Genomic DNA, 6,288 nt, shown 5'->3' on the forward strand with positions numbered 1-6,288 from the left:
AGGATGAATTGCAGAATATTTTTAACTATTTTTTTAAAAAACTTGTGAGTCCACAAAAGAGCTTTGTTTTTTAACTGGATACAGTTACCCCTGCTGCCCATCAGTCATCTCTATCTAAAGCTATCTTTCCTTGCTCAGGTTTTGTGGCGGGGTGATTTTTTTTTTTTTTGTTAATAGACAAATATGGTTTCTTTATACTTCTGATGCAAATTTCTTAAGTTTTCACAGCAACATTCTTCTAAATGATTAATATGTAATATGGTCATTGAACAGATTACTACATGCTATATTTTGCTTTTATTTATGTCACTTGATCATTGGCTGCCTCATGGTTTAGCTGTCAAAAGGTGCTTTAATATACTAGCACTCAAATCTTTTGAGTATCTTTTCACTTACCATAATTTTATGATGGCTTCATTTATGTAACTCCAGTCTACAAAACAAATTTGTAGAAAGAATGTGCCTAAACAAAGTATATATTGCCCCAACAAAGTGTTTCCTCTAAAAGCAAGTTGGATAAGTCTTGCACCTAAATCCTTAATTTTTTAATCTTCAGTCACACAGCGTTTTATAAAGTTGACATTCTTAACAGCTACAGTGCTAGACTGCTTACAGAAAATACAGATCAGCCCCTTCAGGTTTTGCAATTGGAGAACTGTAACAAAGTCTCTTCCTACCCAGAATTGTTTAGTAAAACTTTTTGTGACTTGTTTTGAAAGAAGCGTGATCAGTACATGTTTTATGATCTTTAAACTAAACTGGTTGTATCAGCCAGCAACTGCCAATTTTTATTTAGTCCATCTACTCTACTGAGAAAGCCAGAGCTAGAGCTGTTTGTGGGTCCTAAGGACAGATTTGTACCTATATAATTTATGAAGGTGGAAGAGTGGGGTATCTGCATGTCAGTGTTATATAAATATACTGTGCTCTGTCATTGGGACACCTGTCAATAAATCCCATCTCCCGTTGACTGAGCTCCATTCGACATCTGTACAATTCCATGTATACAAGCAACATGAGTAATGTCAAAAAAATAAATACATGAAACTAAACTCCATGTTTTGCCATTTTTATGCATAGAGCTAGGGTGTTTGGGGTGGAAATGAGATTACATGACTATCCTCTATTATGTTTAAGAGGTGCTTTTACTTTGTACTTGTGCTGATTCTAGTGCATATCTCCAGATAAACTGTATGATCAACAAAGCATAATGGGAGTTGTAGTTCTCCAGCATCTGGGGATCTACCTTTTGGACAGCCCTGGTCTAGGTGGTTCTGTGACAGTTGGGAGCCATTTTGAATAGTTATTCAGTAAACTAGTGAAGCAGATATATACTTGAGACTGAATAAAAGGTTGACTGAAATTCGTGTTTCAGAGTCTCAGTGATATTTAGGGAGAGTTACTGACACAAGACAATAACACGGGATTGAATGTTCTAATCATGATCACACAGGAAACATAACTGCTCGCTACAAGGATTTGTGACTGGACCCTGCAATGGCTATAATTGACCCTTGTCTGTGTTTGCACCACAACAAAATTTGTTTTAGAAATATGATTTAACTTTACTTACTGTATGTGGGCATTATGCTAAAAATCAGACATTCGTTTTACACTCTATTGGCATTTTTAATAAGTCATAGTGCTTGTAAAGCCTTCCGTGCCTTTGTATACCTATACGTAGGGCATTTACCATTTTTATTTATATATTTTTGTCACATCTATTGTATGTGAGCCAAATCTCAGTTTTGCTTTTATAGTAACATTTCAGACCCTATGTGAAATATTGCAATATAAAACACTGTATACTGTCTAAACCTTTTAATTTCCCACATTTTTAGGACCGTTGAACGAATAAGTAAAGACATTGAAATTGTATAAATTTACATAATTTAAATTTCTTTTTTTTAAATTGTTGCTTTATGATATGCATATATGCTAGCTATACATACTTTGAAAAAAATATAATCACAACGTGCTCGGTAGTGAAGGGGATAAGTGATATTTTGGAGTATTGTGTGCATATAGTTGACAAGACTGGTCTTCAAACGACTCACCAAAAAGTAGTTTGTTCTCCCTCTCCTGTCAATGTATCCCAGCTGTGTTCTTTCTTTCGTTTGCTCAGTTATCGTAGATTCTTAATGAAATTGACCCATTTACTATATCCATTACATCATCTATTAGATCGTAAAAAACAGTGGGCCTGGGTTGTGCATTTGAATGCTCCAAAGAACTTCTTCTGGAATAAAGGATCCTTGTCCACTATGACCTTTTAGAAGTCTTTGGTAGTGGTCCGTAATGCTTTGTCATATGGTTAGGGCGCAATGATTTCACACATTATGCCTGATGGTTCTGAATGTCCTGTGTCTTTTGCGTCCAGATCTCTGACACCAGCTGAGGAAAACGTATGCCCAGATTGATCGGGAAGCTCTAGCAATAAACTGGACTGTGTATTAATACCACATTTATAATTATTGCAAACCTTTTACTCTGGTGATGGATCACAAACCACTATTGTCCACGGTGATCATACTAATGTGGATAGGTGTTCAAGATTTCCAATGGTACCTGATAAGGCAACATCTTGTGAAATAATAGAAACGTCTCCTCAGCCTTTGAATGTAAATTTAAAAGTGATTGCTAATTCTGTCTTACCGGGGATTCGATCCTTTTTTTTTTTTTACAAGGAGTTAAATTGTTCATGACTCAGGCTGACTTGACTGGGGTTCACCAGTAATCGTGACAACTTTGCTGTAAAAATGAGCATTGAAGTTACACTGCTTACATAAGGGTAAAGTAAAAATGAAGCAAAGCGCATGGGAAAAAGGTTTGGATACAGATTGCTGCTTGCAATGCATGTGCACAGACCTGACCACGCCAACTGAATCTTGGACAAGAATACATATTGATTTTGCATTACCAGTGGATGTGTTAATGTATTTAGTAGCTGTGGATACTCATTCTAATAGACCAGAAGTTGTTTGAATATCAAGTACTACAGCAGAACAAATGTTTTCTAGAATTTCCAGTATGGTTGCAAGATTTGGATTTCCTAAAATAGGTTTCAGGCTATGGTCCACGTTTTTTATCACAGGAATTAAACTTTTCTGATTACAAATAATATCCAGCCCTGTAAGACCGCTCCATATTTTCCAGCTTCTAACGGGCAGCTTGAATGATATGTACTAACTTTGAAATAACTATTTGAACACATCACATGCTGCAACTGGCTTATCACCTGCGCTGTCAATGTGTGGAAGATGCCTAAAAACTCATCAAGTTGGGCCAGAACATCCTAAATAGGAGTTTATATGAATGATAGTATGGATTAAAATAACCATTAGCAGAATAAATGGATTCCAGCCATCTTAGTACAAGCAATTGGCAAGAGAGTGTTCAAAGTTCAATACAAGTCGGGGATACAATTGCCAACATGTAGAACAGGTGATACTTAGATTATTAAAAGTTAAATGATTCCCTTTTATTCCAGAAGTTGTGTCCTTAAAGGACCACTCTAGGCACCCAGACCACTTCAGCTTAATGAAGTGGTCTGGGTGCCAGGTCCAGCTAGGGTTACCCCATTTTTTTTTTTTTTATAAACATAGCAGTTTTAGATAAACTGCTATGTTTATAAATGGGTTAAGCCTTCCCCCAAATCCTCTAGTGGCTGTCTCATTGACAGCCGCTAGAGGCGCTTGCGTGAAAATCATAGTGAGAGCACGCAAGCGTCCATAGGAAAGCATTGTAAATGCTTTCCTATGAGACCGGCTGAATGCGTGCGCATTCAACCGAATGAGAGGAGGAGGATCAGAGGCAGAGAGCTCCCCGCCCAGCGCTGGAAGAAGGTAAGTTTTACCCCTTTTCCCCTTGCCGGGCGGGTGGGGGCACCCTCAGGGCACTCTAGTGCCAGGAAAACAAGTGTGTTTTCCTGGCACTAGAGTGGTCCTTTAAGGGGTTAAAGGAGATGCCTATCAGCCAAATGAAGCAGATATTTGCTTGAGGCTGAATATAAGATTTAAGGAATTTCATGTTCTAGAGTCTCACAGATATTTGGGAACAATTACTGATATAACGTCGTAACACAGCACTGAATATTATAATCATGACCACATATAACCGTTCCAAAATCCATTGGCATCAAGGGATAAGGGGTTATTGGTAAGATTAGGGTGAATTCTTGAAAAATGTCCGCCACCTCTCCCTTGCATGGAAAAAGTATGGAGTGATTTGAGTGAAAGAAAACTGTCCCATCAAAGAAAACCCAATGGAGTGCTGATTTAAGAGCGCTTACCCTTAAGATAAGGGAAACAAATATTCTATATAACAGATATCTAAAGAAAGAGATAAATGGGAACAATGTGGTGTAGTATATCTAAATATTGTAAGTAGTGGAGAAGTCCATATGACTCAAACTCACATGGCTTAGAGCCTGGGGAGGATAGGCTCAAGTCACAAACGCGGGGTATTTAAAGATAATACCAAACTTCTTCTATGTTGACGTCCAGGTACTCAGAAGAGAGAAAGGAGAGTGGAACAAATTCCTAGTGTGTTATCCTTATTACATAAATGTCAAAATAAAGAATGCTGCAATGCTGCAAATGCTTGCTTTCTTATTGAGAGACAAAGATAACTGGGCCTTTAAGAGGGCAGCCAGGACTTTTATATAGACCATTATTTGATGGTATTTTATTTATTGAATTTTATGTTTGCTTACTAATAAATAGTTTTTACTAAGTTCCATGTGCTGCAGCATCTTTTCCTGCTTCAAAAGAAGAGTTGTGCCCTCTTAAAGGCACAGTGCTGTTAATACTGAGCCCAGTTACCGTTGGCTCTCAATAAGGTGAGCAAGCATTTGCACCATTCTTTACTTAGAGGTACTTAGATGTGTGTTGAGCTGCTAAATATCTTAATTTGGTTCTGCATTTTGCAACTTATAAGTGCCTTGTGTGTCACAGTTTACTCTGTATCTCCCTTCCATGGGCATGAGGAAGGTATTATTGATGCCCACAGGTGGCTATTGTGCCCCCAGACCCTTGGCAATACCCACTAAAATTGGCCCTCACTCTAGTAATAGTAAAAGGGTCTGTGTATGTATGTGTATAAATATAATGTGTGTATTCTGCACATACTTACCATGACATGTATTCATTCTTCTGTCTTCTTGTTCAAAAAAGGCCAAATAAAAATCCATAATACACAATGAGGATTAAAAATAAAATAAGACCTAAAGATCAAAAAAACTAAATTGCGATGAAAATTTGTCTTTTTTTTAAAAAAAAAACACTGCAAAAATAAATGGAGGGATCTGCACCTACTAATGATCCGAGGTGGGAAAGGCGTTTATAAGCCAACCTCCTAGAACTCACTGACAGACTAGTCTTGCTTCTTACGAGACCAGTAATGCAATCGTCTTTACGGCTCACTTTGTAGTAGATATGCCACCCCTTGCACCATGTCAGGTGAGGGCCTAAGGGAGTAATTATTCCTTTCTACGGTAATACGGGGGACAATATGACCTCTATAAACATTTTTTTGTGTTTGACCGTTTGCTAGTAAACACTGGGCAGCTGTTACATAATTCTTTCCATGTTGAGTTTTTTTTATATATTAATACACAGTTTTCCCACTGATAGTGTTAGCAGAAGTTGTAGAAGGATCATGTTTACACGGAATGAATTTTACCTTAATTATAATGCTGGCAATGAGCAGAATGGATTTTACCTTAATTATAATGCTGGCAATGAGACATTAAATACTTCCAACATATTGACTGCGGCTTCTATAGCGAGATTACTACAAATGCTGCATATTCATTTTCATGAAGAGTTGCCATCTCGGAGCTGGTATTTTGTCATTGAAAAGCTGCAATATCCCCCAAATTTCTTTGTATAATATAGGCAATAAAGAGGTTTGCAAATAGAATATTTTACAGGCAAAAAATCTAGATATATAATTATTTTTAAAGAAATTTTGTTGACATTCTGCAGTTTTGAAATGCTAAATGTATCATGTATGCATGCCTTTTACAGTGTGCACAGTATTTTCATATGGAAAGTTAATTTCTTTGAAATGATCACTTCTAATCTAGGATTACAGAATATCCTCAACTTTCTGGGAATTGAGAGTAATTTAATTAGAAACCCACTAATGCAAATGGTGGAATTACTAGATGAGAACTCCGCCTCCTCTCCTGTCACTGAAAATAGAGCAGTGTTAACTAGTGATCTGTGATTAAGCTGATTGTAATCAGCCTGTAGCACACACACCATATAATTCAGATGATATGCA

Source organism: Pelobates fuscus, chromosome 5 (genome assembly GCF_036172605.1).
Source record: "Pelobates fuscus isolate aPelFus1 chromosome 5, aPelFus1.pri, whole genome shotgun sequence".
NCBI lineage: Eukaryota > Metazoa > Chordata > Amphibia > Anura > Pelobatidae > Pelobates > Pelobates fuscus.